A 14553-nucleotide genomic window follows, 5' to 3' on the forward strand; every position below is an offset into this window, starting at 1 on the left:
TGGGAGATGTAACTCCACAATATTAAACATTAAAAGATGAACTAGGTCATCTTTTTAGTCAGCTACAACGATACGTTTACAAGGATGTGCTGGAGGCTGGCAAATTAGCAAGACAGGTCTATTTTCAATGATACTGTTGTAGGTGCGCTGTGCTGTAGAGCGGATCATTCACGGAACCAAAAGAGACTTTACATCATATAAAAGATAATTATAATGGGCCAAATGAAAGGCATACTACATTGGCAACTTTCTGCAGCTTGTCTGGACTTTAGCCTTTTTGCTTTTTAATAGTTCTTGCCGCTGAGTAAGAGATGTGGTTCTTTTTTCAAGATGAATTTTAGTGTAGAGAGTTGGTCTAAAAGAACGTGCTGGGCCGCACCTGTGGCTCAGTCGGTAAGGCGCCGGCCCCATATACCGAGGGTGGCGGGTTCAAACCCGGCCTCGGCTGAACTGCAACCAAAAAATAGCTGGGCTTTGTGGCGGGCGCCTGTAGTCCCAGCTACTCGGGAGGCTGAGGCAAGAGAATCGCTTAAGCCCAGGAGTTGGAGGTTGATGTGAGCTGTGTGATGCCAGGGCACTCTACCGAGGGCCATAAAGTGAGACTCTGTCTCTACAAAAAAAAAAAATAAAAGAACGGGCTAAGTATGTTCCATTTAAATTGCCTTCTACCAATGAATTCTTTCATTAACATTAAAAAGCAACAGGCAGGCACAGTGACTTACACCTGTAATCTCAACACTTGGGAGGCTGAGGCAGAAAGATTGCTTGAGTCTAGGAGTTGGAGACCAGCCTAGGTGTTGGAGATCAGTCTGGGAAACTTAGGTAGACCCTATCTCTACAAAAATTTTTCTGAATATGATAGTGTGCACCAGTAGTCCCAGGTAGTCAGGAGAGGCTGAGGCAAGAGGATTGGAGTTTGAGTTTACAGCGAACTATGATTACACCACTGCACTCCAGCCTAGGTGACAGAGCCAGACCTTATATCTAAAAAGAAATGAATAATAAATAAATAAATAGAAACCAACGATTATTTCCACAAGAAGGATGGAAAGTTAAAAGAAGAAAAATAATTGTAAAAACCTCAGAAACCTCCAATGATTGTGGAACAAGCAATAAAAATGAGATAAAACTTCCTTTTTGTTGTTGTTTGTTTTTGGAGACAGAATCTCTCTTTGGCGCCCCAGGCTAGAGCTGGCAGCTATGGCCTCAGCCTAACTCACTGTAACCTCAAACTCCCAGGCTCAAGCAATCCTCCTGCCTCAGCCTCCTGAGTAGCTGGGACTATAGGAACTATAGCATGTACCACCACACTTGGCTAATTTTTCTTATTTTAGTGGACAGAGGGTTGCGCTCCTGCTCAGGCTGGTCTCCAACTCCTGAGCTCAAGCAATCCTCCCTCCTCAGACTCCCAGGGTGCATGGGCCAGCACACTTGGCATAACTTCTTTATAATAATAACCCATATGCACATTTTTAATGAAAAGCATGCATGAGATTTGTAACTCTCTTCCTTTTTTTCTGTTATGTTTATTCTAATTATATTTATTGAAATATAAATATAAAAATAAAAAGGAAAGAATAATGGGGACAAAAATATATAAAATATATTTGTATTTTATACATATATAAAAATATTCAACAGTTGATACAATACATGAGAATCTAAAGAAAATCCAGTGGTATTTCTGATGCCTCTTGAAAATTTTAAGTTGTTTGGCTAGAAGTCTATGAATTTTGATGTACAAAGATAGATCATATTCTAAAGACAGATTAGAGAAAGGTAATTTTAAAAATACAGTATTTCTGGTGATTTTAAGTGCCTGGATACATTTTTACAAAGCTTAAGAAAAGAATACTTTACTCATATCATGAAGGTTAACAACACTGTTTAGTGAGTAAAAAATATTTTCGTCCTATAGTTTCTGTACATATTTTTTAAACAAACTGTCCTTATTTAATTAGTCATATTTAGAATCAAAATTTAGATAGCTCATTGCTAGACAGCAAATGTAGACTAGAGGCTTTTTTGTACAATAGTTGAATGACATCCAGAACAAATTATTTCACCTGTAGAACAAAAACAGCAACACCGCCCTTTCTAGGCTGAGCTTTTAATTTCCTTCCCTTTTCTGCACAAGCAGTAAGGCAGAAAGAGTATTTTTTTTTTTTTTTAATTTCAGCTTGCTTGTTCATTCTTCTTTGTTTATAGTACTCTTTTTTGTTGTTCATTTTCTTCTTCCTCTGGCGATGCTCTGTCCTGCTGTTTTTGATGTTAGTAGAGATGGGGTCTTACTCTGGCTCATTACTGCTCATACTGGTCTCGAACCTCTGAGCTCAGGCAATCCACCCTCCTCGGCCTCCCACAGCGCTGGGACTACAGACCCAGCCCAGAAAGAGTATTTTATTTGCTGATACTAGAATATGATTCAGGAAATATTCAGACTTCTTTTTATATTATCTCTACATATTAATAAGAATCTTTAAAAGTAATACCAAATATTGCCACTTTTAAAAGTGTTAAATATTATGTATTTACTTGGGTGACTTTAAATTATAGTTTCCTCGAATACTCAAATATTTAGCACAAATAGATCCATGGAGATGACAAAATGTGACTTAAACACAACTCAGTTCTTTTATTCTCCAGTGTGTATGATCTGTTTCCATGGAAATTTCATGTTGACCAGGAATTGTAAAAACACTATATGCAAACATATCTCAGAAGCAAACCTTTTTGGAGAATAATCATGATTTAATTTGAGTCACTCTATTAAAATTGTTCAAATAATCAGAAAGAAAATCGTCTTCTTTAGCAGAGACCATTCTGCAATTTCCCTTAATATATTAATTTAATATAGTTGGAGAATATAGGGACCTTAACTTCCCTTTCAATGATGGTAAAATTAAACCTTTATAATTTAGATAAATTGAGCAAGGTATTGACGAGGACTTTCTTGATGAAAGAAAACTTCTGAGCAAAGGCATAGAGGTGGAAAAGCCAAGGGCATGTTTAAGAAATAGTGAGAAGTCAAATTGGCTGATATATAAAGGAAACTGGGAGATAAGATGAAGGGGTAGGCTGTGGCTAGGTTTTGCAGGGCCTTGAATACTGTGCTAATTTGAATATTATGTTCAATCAGTAGCAGTAGTGTTCAGTTAGGAGCTAATAATCTGGACTGTCAACAGCTCAATGTTGAGTGATAAGAAGGTTAGGGTAGGAAATAGACTACTTTTCTGAAAGGAGAAAGAGAGCAGAGAAGTAGCTTGAAGGTCTAACTACTTGAGAAAATGGTTTATTTGACAGATGTGGTGGTCTTATATCTCCACACAGTTTTTGAAATTTCTTCTTTAAGAGGTGGAGATAATTCTGCTTCTTTGAACGTGATGGGCTAGATGTAGTGACTCACTTCTCATAAAGAGAATACATCTGACATGAGAGTGTGCCACTACCCAGATTAGGTTACAAAAGGCATTGGGACTTCCTTCTTGCTAGTTTTCCGGGTGATTTACTGTGGAAGTAAAGTGGAAGCCAGCTGCCACTGGTTGTGAGGACATTCAACCTTACACTGGATTCTCCTGCCCCACTCAAGCCTTCTGACAACTATAGTGCTGGTTGACATCTTGACTGCAGCCACATGAGAGACCCAGATCTAGACCCACCACCTGCTAAGCTGATTTTATATTCCTGACCTACAGAAACTGTGCAATAGTGTTTGTTGCTAGATCTACTAATGATTTTGCAGTGATTTTGCAGGAATTTTACAATTTGTTATGCATTTACAGATAACTAAGATATGAAGTTTGGAATAGGAGAGTCTTAAACATGTTTGTGTGTTAAGAAGGACCCAATGGAGACAGAGAGTGAAAATCCAATCAGGACAGGAAATCACAGTTAAGTCAATTTCTGGAGGAAGTTTGTAGAGAATAGGATCATCAGGAAAGGGTGAAGAAGTTACTTTTGAAATAAAAGAGTGAAGATCAGAAAAATTTTCAGTAGTCCCAGCTACTCAGGAGGCTGAGGCAAGAGAATCGCGTAAGCCCAAGAGTTAGAGGTTGCTGTGAGCCGTGTGACGCCACGGCACTCTACCGAGGGTGGTACAGTGAGACTCTGTCTCTACAAAAAAAAAAAAAAGAAAAAGAAAAATTTTCAGTTCAACATCAGGGAAATTCCACGAATAGACTAGCAAATTGTGGTACATGTATACCATGGAATATTATGCACCTCTAAAGAAAGACAGAGACTTTACCTCTTTCATGTTTACATGGATGGAGCTGGAACATATTCTTCTTAGCAAAGTATCTCAGGAATGGAAGAAAAAGTATCCAATGTACTCAGCCCTACTATGAAGCTAATTTATAGCTTTCACATGAAGGCTATAACCCGACTATAGCACAAGACTATGAGGAAAGGGCCAAGGAAGGGGAAGGGAGGAGGGAAGTTAGGGTGGATGGAGGGTAATGGGTGGGGCCACACCTACAGTGCATCTTAGAATGGGTACAGGCAAAACTTACTAAAGGCGGAATACAAATGTCTACATACAATAACTAAGAAAATGCCATGAAAGCTATATTGAACAGTTTGATGAGAATATTTCAGATTGTATATGAAACCAGCACATTGTACCCCTTGATTGCACTAATGTACACAGCTACGATTTAACAATAAAAAAGGGTTAAAAAAAAAAAAAAGAGAGACTTGAGACAGTCATTGGCTCTTCCATCATATAAGGAGGAAGAACTACCATCTAAACTGGGAAACGGGCCCTCACCAGACCTTGAATCTGCTAGTGCCTTGATTGTGGGCTCCCAGGCTCCAGAATTGTGAGAAATAAATTTCTGTTGTTTATAAGTCAAAAAAAAAAAAAAAATTCAGGGAAATTCAAATCAAAACCACAATGCTATACCCCCTTATCCCTGTCGGAATGGCCATTATGTGAAAAAGTTAAAAAGCACAAAAAATAATAAATGTTGGCATGGATGTGGGTGAAAAGGGAAGACTTATCCATTGTTGGTGGGAATGTAAATAAGTATAACCTCTGTAAAAAAAGAGTATGACCAGATGCAGTGGCTCATGCCTGTAACCTAGCACTCTGGGAGGCGTAAGCTGAAGGATCAATTCAACTCCTGAGCAGGACCAGCTTGAGCAAGAATGAGACCCTATACCTACTAAAAAAAAAGAAAGAATTATGGGCATGGTGGTGTGCACCTGTCAGGAGGCTGAGGCAGGAAGATCACTTGATCCCAGGAGCATGAGATTGCACTGAGCTATGATAACACTGCTGCACTCTATCTAGGGCAACAGAACAAGACCCTGTCTCACACAAACAAATGAAAAAGCAGTATGGGATTCCTCAAGGAACTAAAACTAGATCTATCTTTCCAATCCAGCACTCTCACTACTGGGTATCTACCTAGAGGAAAAGACGTCATTTTGTCAAAAAGACGCCTGCTGTGGCTGGGTACCCGTAGGTCAGTGGTTAGGGCACCAGCCACATGCTCCAGGGCTGATGGGTTCGAACCCAGCCCGGGCCTGTGAAACAAAACAAAACAAAAAAATAGCTGGGTATTGTGGTGGGCACCTGAGGTCCCAGCTACTAGGGAGGCTGAGGCAAGAGAATTATTTGAGCCCAAGAGTTTGAGGTTGCTGTGAGCTATGATACCACAGCACTCTACTCAGGATGACAAAGTGAGACTCTCTCAATTAAAAAAAAAAAATGCCTGCTGCGCTCAACTATTTATTGCAGCACAGTTCATAGTTGAGAAGATATGAAATCAATCTAAGAGCCCATCAATTGATAAGTGGATAAAGAAAATGTGATGTCTGATACTATGGAGTACCATTCAGCCATAAAAAGAATGTAATAATGTCTTTTGCAGCAACTTTGATAGAAGTGGAGATCATATCCTAAGTGAAGTATCTCAGGAATAGAAAAACAGACACCACATGTTCTCACAAGTGGGAACCAAATAAAGGGTATATGCTGTCATAAAGTGGTATAATGCACATTGAAAACTAAGAGGAGGGGAGGGAAGGAGAAGAGAAAAGAATAAAAAGTAGATTTTTATTCTTTTTCACCACATCCATGCCAACATTTATTATTGTTACATTGGGTACAATATTCTGGGGATGAGTATGCTAAAAGCCCTGACTTCAGCATTATATAATTTTGGATGTAACAAAAAACACTTGTACCCCCTAAATATATTGAAATAAAAATTTTTCAGATTGGAAAAATGAAGAAATAAAGCCAGATGTTCTTGATTCCTTCAGCAAAGAAGATCAAGTCATTTGCTGAGATACAGGAGCCTCTGAGATCAGAAGAACCAAGAGAGCAGGAAAAATTAGACCTACTGTGAGATATCACACATGGAATCACATAAAGCAAAGAAGATAATTCTCTCCAGCTATGCTTAGCACCCTGGGAGAGTAAGGTGATAAAGGAGACAGTGGAGCTTACTCAGGATTGGGAATTGATAAGGCAGATATGAAAGATCAAGTGGGCAGAGGATTCTGAGATGCTGGTGTAATTAAAGCAGCTGAGCATGAAGTCTAGTTATAAGGACACACAAAACTATAAGGGGGGTAATGAACTGAGAATATGAAAGAGTAGAACTTACATAGTTGCTATAATCCATGTACTACATCTCACATTTTATTCATAAGCTGCCTTATGTTAATCATGTAACTTTTTTTTTTTTTGAGACAGAGCCTCAAGCTGTTGCCCTGGATAGAGAGCTGTGGCATCACAGCTCACAGCAACCTCCGACTCCTGGGCTCAAGTGAGTCTCCTGCCTCTGCCTCCCAAGTAGCTGGGACTAGAGGCGCCTGCCACAACGCCCGGCTATTTTTTGGTTGCAGCCATCATTGTTGTTTGGCGGGCCTGGGCTGGATTCCCGCCAGCTCAGGTGTATGTGGCTGGCACCTTAGCCGCTTGAGCCACAGGCGCTGAGCCTAGATGTTACCTTTTAAAATTATTACTAAGGCTCTTTGCCCATAGCACAGTGGTAATGGCGCCAGCCACATACACCGAGGGTGTGGGGTTTGAACCTGGCCTGGGCCAGCTAATCAACTGCAACAACAACAAAAAAATAGCTGGGCGTTGTGATGGGCACCTGTAGTCCCAGCTATTTTGGATGCTGATGCAAGAGAATCACTTAAGCCCAAGAGTTGCAGGTTGCTATGAGCTGTGACACCACAGCACTCTACCGAGGGCGACATAGACTGTCACAAAAAATAAATAAAATAAAATAATTAGTAAAATTCATAGGTTTAATTGTTTTATATATTTAAAATGACATTTTTTTTTAAATAAAAGATTATGGCTTGACATCTGTAGCTCAAGTGGCTAAGGCACCAGCCACATACACCAGAGCTGGTAGGTTCGAATCCAGCCTGGGCCTGCCAAACAACAATAACAACTACAACCCAAAAAAATTGCCGGGCATTGTGGCGGGTGCCTGTAGTCCCAGCTACATGGGAGGCTGAGGCAAGAGAATCATTTAAGCCAGGAGTTAGATGTTGCTGTGAACTGTGATGCCATGGCACTCTACCCAGGGCGACAGCTTGAGGCTCTGTCTCAAAAAAAATAAAAATTATAAAATAAAATATTATCTTTTTTAAGTACAAGATTATCTTTAGAAACAATACAGAAGTTTCCATAATTGTTGTCTGAAAGTCTGATTTCTTATTCTGAAAAGGTGATTAATTGAACTGATAATATGATGGGTTATAGGAAGTAAAAAAAAATACCACATAAAGGCTTTGTGTAGGGCGGCGCCTGTGGCTCAGTGAGCAGAGCGCCGGCCTCATATACCGAGGGTGGCGGGTTCAAACCCAGCCCCGGCCAAACTGCAACAACAAAAAATAAAATAGCCGGGCGTTGTGGCAGGCACCTGTAGTCCCAGCTACTCGGGAGGCTGAGGCAGGAGAATTGCCTAAGCCCAGGAGTTGGAGGTTGCTGTGAGCTGTGTGACGCCACGGCACTCTACCGAGGGCAATAAAGTGAAACTCTGTCTCTACAAAAAAAAAGAAAAAAAAATAATAAAGGCTTTGTGTAATTTTACAAGTGAAAATTATTAGTGGCAAGTCATTAAATTTAGTCACAGGCATGTGACTAAAAAATAAATCGAGGCTTGGCGCTGGTAGCTCAGTGGCTATGGTGCTATATACACTGGGCCTGGTGGGTTCGAACCCATCCTGGGCCTGGTAAACAACAATGACAGCTACAACAAAAAAATAGCTGGGCATTGTGGCAGGTACCTGTAGTCCCAGCTACTTGGGAGGCTGAGGCAAGAGAATTGCTTAAGCCCAAGAGTTTGAGGTTTTGGTGAGCTGTAATGCCATAGTGACTCCCACATACTGAGAGCAACATAGTGAGACTCTTGTCTCAATAAATAAATAAATAAATAAATAAAATTAAAATTAAAAAACAAAATAAATAAATAAATAAATTGAGCCCTCAAGTTTACTCACAAACACAATTAATCATTTTCTTTTTTTTTTTTTGTAGAGACAGAGTTTCACTTTATTGCCCTCGGTAGAGTGCCGTGGCGTCACACAGCTCACAGCAACCTCCAACTCCTGGGCTTAAGCGATTCTCCTGCCTCAGCCTCCCGAGCAGCTGGGACTACAGGCGCCCACCACAACGCCCAGCTATTTTTTTGTTGCAGTTTGGCCGGGGCTGGGTTTGAACCCGCCACCCTCGGTATATGGGGCTGGCGCCCTGCTCACTGAGCCACAGGCGCCGCCCCAATTAATCATTTTCAAGAGAATAAATATTTTTGCTTGTAGCATGCAAAATTCCTTAATTTAACTTTAAAGAGCTGTTCTCACTTCATTTTTCAGTCATTAGTTGAGTAGCCAAAGACAAAAGATTTTGCTAATACGAACATGTCACAAGGAGCTGTGAAATCATAATACTTTGCTGTTATTGTTGTATGATTGATAAGGTGTTTACTCATTTATTTTGACACATACAAGTGTATGCCACAATGGAGGACTTTTCTTCATTGCTTCTCTCAAATCCATAGAAACTGATGTTTCTATAGATGTAGATGGGGGGGATAGAAACTATCAGGGCAGCTCTTTTCTGTGGTGCCTCAGAGGCAATCGGCTGCTTCAGGATGAAGCTGAGTATTTCCTTGCCAGCCTCTGCTGCCAGAAACTCATTGATGTGGACAATGAACACAAACTTTGTTCTTTTTTGTGAGAAGCATATGGCCACAGAAGTTGCTGCTGAAACTTTGGGTGAAGATTGGAAGGGTTATGTGGTCCAAATCAGTGGTGGGGACAATAAGCAAGTTTTCCCCATGAAGCAGAGTGTCTTGACCCATGACCAGGTCCACCTGCTGCTGAGTAATGGGCAGTTCTATTATAGACCACGGAAAACTGGGGAAGGGAAGCTCAAGTCTGTTTGAGCTTCCATTGTGGATGCCAGTCTTCATTGTAAAAAACAAAAACAAAAAAGGAGAGGGGCAGCGCCTGGAGTAGGGCGCTGGCCCCATATGCTGGAGGTGGTGGGTTCAAACCCAGCAATAGCCAAAAACAAAAAGGAGAGAAAGATATCCCTGGACTGACGGACACTATAATACCTTCGTATCTGGGGCCCAAAAGAGCTAGCAGAATCTGCAAACTTTTCAATCTGTCTAAAGAAGACGATGTTCGCCAGTACGTTGTGAGAAAGCCCTTAAACAAAGGAAGTAAGAAACCTAGAACCAAAGCACCCAAGATTCAGCATCTTATAACTCCATGTGTCCTGCAACATAAATACTGGAATATTGCTTTGAGGAAACAGTGTACTAAGAAAAATAAGGAAGAGGCTGCTGAATATGCTAAACTTTTGGCCAAGAGAATGAAGGAGGCCAAAGAAAAGTGCCAGGAACAGATTGCCAAGAGACACAGCCTGTCCTCTCTGAGAACTTCAACTTCTAAGTCTGAATTCAGTCAAAAATAAGATTTTTCAAGTAACAAATAAATGAGATAGAATCTCATATCTCAAAAAGAGAAGAAAGGAAGGAAGGAAGGAGGGAAGGGAGGGGAGAGGAAGGGTCGTCAAGGAAAATTTTTACAAATCGACTAAACTAATAGTGCCAAAATTAAGAACAGAGAAATGAAAATTATAGGATTGCTCAAGTCTCATACCAAATCTAAATGATGCTTTTTAAGTGTTTTAAAGACATTCCACTGGAAAACAGGTCATGGTTGTATTTGCCTTCCAAAAAAAAAGATTCCTGTCTTATTCTATATATTGTTGATTCCCAGAAACATTACAGTGGTAACCCCATGGATGGTATAAGGAATACTCATCATCTGGAAAGGAATTCGGAGCATACATGCTGTGCCACAGGGCTCAGGCAAGTTCACAACATCATAGATAAAGGCGCAAAGTTTACTGGGAAACTTACAAGCCAAGGGTCTATAAGAGAAGGCACAGAAGAGGCGCTAGAACCAGGGTGCTCTGTTGGACGTGACATAGGTGAGCATTGCAGTGAAAGGCCATCTGCTTCCCTTTTCTTCAAGCTGAAAGTTTGAACATCCTTGTTAGTGGGCCTACACAGACTATTTGGTATCAGGCTGTTTGAATTTAGATGCTAACTGTCAGGAGTTTTCTGAAAAAGCCAGCTGCCTGGTATCTGGACTCCTTGGGTGTCCAAGGCAAATTACAGCCGTTTCTGCTGGGAGGGGGGAAATTCTGGGAAGCTGAATTTGGGACAAATAGGAAAGCCCTTGTTTATAGCTGATCCATTGTCTTGGAAGCCCAGAGTCATCTCCAGGAGTCATTTGTAGATTATCCTCCATTTCACCCCTGGCACTGATTAGTGGCATCATCTTTTAATATAAAATATTTAAAAAGCTATAAAATTTAGGAGTCTAGTTTTCTTAAAATTTTATTAAAACTTTAAGATGACAAAATTTAAGTATTTTAAAAGTTGGCATTTAATTAAGAATTTTAAATATTTGTGCCCTTCTGGCGTTGGCTATGAATAGTTCTTTTTGAAGTTTTGACACTTAATCGTTGCCACCTGCTGGAGAAGAAAGGAAGTCCAGCTGAACACTTGCTGCTGTGTCAAGCTAGTTCTGCCTTTTCCTCCCACCCTCTCTAAGGCTTAGAGAAGCACAGGAATGAATGTGTGTGGTGTGGTCTCTGGAGAAGTAGCTTCTCTGTGGTGTGTGCGGCTGGGGGATAGAAATGGTAGGGGCACAGCCCAGTCTGCTGGAACAACAGCAGGCAAAGTCACCTGCTGGGCAGACGTGCCCAGGTGGAAACAGTGGCAACTTCCGTACCTGCTGCTCTTGAGTAGGAATAGCTTGGACGTGTTTCTTTCTTTTTTTTAATTTATTTTTATTTTTTTATTGTTAAATCATAGCTGTGTACATTAGTGCAATCAAGGGGTACCATGTGCTGGTTTCATATACAATCTGAAATATTCTCATCAAACTGTTCAATGTAGCTTTCATGGCATTTCCTTAGTTATTGTATGTAGACATTTGTATTCTGCCTTTAGTAAGTTTCGCCTGTACCCATTCTAAGATGCACCATAGGTGGGGCCCCACCCATTACCGTCCCTCCACCTTAATCTCCCCCCTCCCTTCCCCTTCCTTGGCCCTTTCCTCATAGTCTTGTGCTGTAGTTGGGTTATAGCCTTCATGTGAAAGCTATAAATTAGCTTCATAGTAGGGCTGAGTACATTGGATACCTTTTCTTCCATTCCTGAGATACTTTGCTAAGAAGAATACATTCCAGCTCCATCCATGTAAACATGAAAGAGGTAAAGTCTCCGTCTTTCTTTAAGGCTGCATAATATTCCATGGTATACATGTACCACAATTTGCTAGTCAATTCGTGGATCGATGGGCACTTGGGCTTCTTCCATGACTTAGCAATTATGAATTTGGCTACAATAAACATTCTGGTACAAATGTCTTGTTATATTGTGATTTTTGGTAAAGGAGTTATAGGATCAAATGGCAGATCTATTTTTAGGTCTCTAAGTATTCTCCAAACATCCTTCCAGAAGGAACGTATTAGTGTGCATTCCCACCAGCACTGTAGAAGTGTGCCCTTTTCTCCACATCCACTCCAACATCTCTGGTTTGGGGATTTTGTTATGTGGGCTAGTCTTACTGGGGTTAGGTGATATCTCAAAGTAGTTTTGATTTGCATTTCTCTGATAATTAAGGATGATGAGCTTTTTTTCATGTGTTTGTAGATCGTGCATCTGTCCTCTTTAGAGAAGTTTCTCTTCAAGTCCCTTGCCCACCCTGAGATGGGATCACTTGTTCTTTTCTTGCTAATACGTTTGAGTTCTCTATGGATTCTGGTTATTAAACCTTTATCGGAGGTATAACCTGCAAATATTTTCTCCCATTCTGAGGGCTGTCTCCTTGCTTTACTTACTATGTTCTTGGCTGTGCAGAAGCTTTTTAGTTTGATCAGCTCCCAGTAGTGTATTTTTGGTACTGCTTCGATTGCCTGGGGAGTCCTCCTCATAAAATATTCACCCAGGCCAATTCCTTCAAGAGTTTTCCCTGCACTTTCATCAAGTATTTTTATAGTTTCATGTCTTAAGTTTAAATCTTTTATCCAGTGAGAGTCTATCTTAGTTAATGGTGAAAGGTGTGGGTCCAGTTTCAGTCTTTTACAGATCGCCAGCCAGTTCACCCAGCACCATTTGTTAAATAGGGAATCTTTTCCCCACTGAATGTTTTTAATTGGCTTGTCAAAGATAAATAACGGTAAGTAGCTGGATTCATCTCTTGGTTCTCTATTCTGTTCCAGACATCTACTTCTCTGTTTTTGTGCCAGTACCATGCTGTTTTGATCACTATCGATTTATAGTACAGTCTCAGGTCTGGTAGCGTGATTCCTCTTGCTTTGTTTTTATTGCTGAGTAATGTTTTGGCTATTCGAGTTTTTTTCTGATTCCATATAAAACGAAGTATTATTTTTTCAAGATCTTTAAAATATGACAATGGAGCTTTAATAGGAATTGCATTCAAATTATATATTGCTTTGGGTAGTATAGACATTTTAACAATGTTGATTCTTCCCAGCCATGAGCATGGTATGTTTTTCCATTTGTTAACATCTTCAGCTATTTCTTTTCTTTTTTTTTCATGCTGCAACAGTATATTGTTTAATGTGTTATTTTGGCCAAATAATAATGAATAAAAATTAATTTCACAGTATGGCATTGAATTTTTTTTTTTTTTTTTTTTTGTAGAGACAGAGTTTCACTTTATGGCCCTCGGTAGAGTGCCGTGGCGTCACACAGCTCACAGCAACCTCCAACTCCTGGGCTTAAGCGATTCTCTTGCCTCAGCCTCCCAAGTAGCTGGGACTACAGGTGCCCGCCACAACGCCCGGCTATATTTTTTTGTTGTTGTTGTTGCAGTTCAGCCGGGGCTGGGTATGAACCAGCCACCCTCGGTATATGGGGCCGGCACCCTACCGACTGAGCCACAGGTGCCACCTGGCATTGAATTTTTTTATAAGACAATATAAGAAGTGGTGGTATTGACTTGGTTAAATAAACAAATGCTAATAGTACTCTAAATAGACAACCCCTGTGAGCTGTGATGCCACAGCACTCTACCCAGGGCGACAGCTTGAGGCTCTGTTTCAAAAAAATTAAAAAGAAAAAGAAAAAAGTAATCTATGAGATTACCAATACATTTTTTAAAAAATTGAATTTTGCAGAATCATGCTTTAAAATCAACTGGACTTCAGAGCCGACTGAGCCACAGGTGCCACCCGGCATTGAATTTTTTTATAAGACAATATAAGAAGTGGTGGTATTGACTTGGTTAAGTAAACAAATGCTAATAGTACTCTAAATAGACAACCCCTGTGAGCTGTGATGCCACAGCACTCTACCCAGGGCGACAAATTCTATGCAATCAGAGCGTTAACAAAAACAATAATTCTTGGTGGCACCTATAGCTCAGTGGGTAGGGTGCTGGCCACATACACACGGGCTGGTGGGTTTGAACCCAGCCCAGGCCAGCTAAACAACAATGACAACTGTAACAACAACAACAAAATAGCCAGGTGTTGTGGCAGGCGCTTGTAGTCCCAGCTACTTGGGAGCCTGAGGTAAGAGAATCACTGAAGCCCAGAAGTTTGAGGTTGCTGTGAGCTGTGACACCACAGCACTCTACCTAGGGTGACATAGTGAGACTCTGTCTCAAAATAATAATAAGAATAATAATTCTGATAAAAATATTAGGCATTCAGTCTGCCCTTGCATCAGTATCCACCTTCATAGCCAGTCTTTGCAGCATCAATGCCCAGGGTTCACACTGCCTCCTTTGAGATATAGATACACAATGGAATTAATGATCATCTTTACTTGGAGGAAAAAAGGCTTTTGGAATGAAATGAGTCAGACATGCACTCAGTTTCTTCGGCTGCACTGCAGTTGCCTTTTGCCAGATAGCTTAACACTGAGGAAAAACTGGTGGTTCTTTTTTATTTTTTTTGAGACAGAGTCTCACTCAGTTGCCTCAGGCTAAAGTGCCATCATCTTAGCCTAGCTCACAACAACCTCAGAC

The 14553-nt window shown here is 40.5% G+C and overlaps 1 pseudogene across 1 annotated transcript; it reads left to right on the forward strand.

Moving 5' to 3' along the window:
* The first annotated feature begins 9122 nt into the window (after positions 1-9122).
* LOC128583921 (40S ribosomal protein S6-like) lies at positions 9123-9987 on the forward strand (annotated as a pseudogene). Its single transcript, XR_008379586.1, has 2 exons — positions 9123-9476; positions 9557-9987. The product of XR_008379586.1 is annotated as a 40S ribosomal protein S6-like (transcript).
* The last annotated feature ends 4566 nt before the right edge of the window (positions 9988-14553 follow it).

The sequence above is a fragment of the Nycticebus coucang genome, chromosome 4, assembly GCF_027406575.1.
Source record: "Nycticebus coucang isolate mNycCou1 chromosome 4, mNycCou1.pri, whole genome shotgun sequence".
In the NCBI taxonomy this organism is placed as follows: domain Eukaryota; kingdom Metazoa; phylum Chordata; class Mammalia; order Primates; family Lorisidae; genus Nycticebus; species Nycticebus coucang.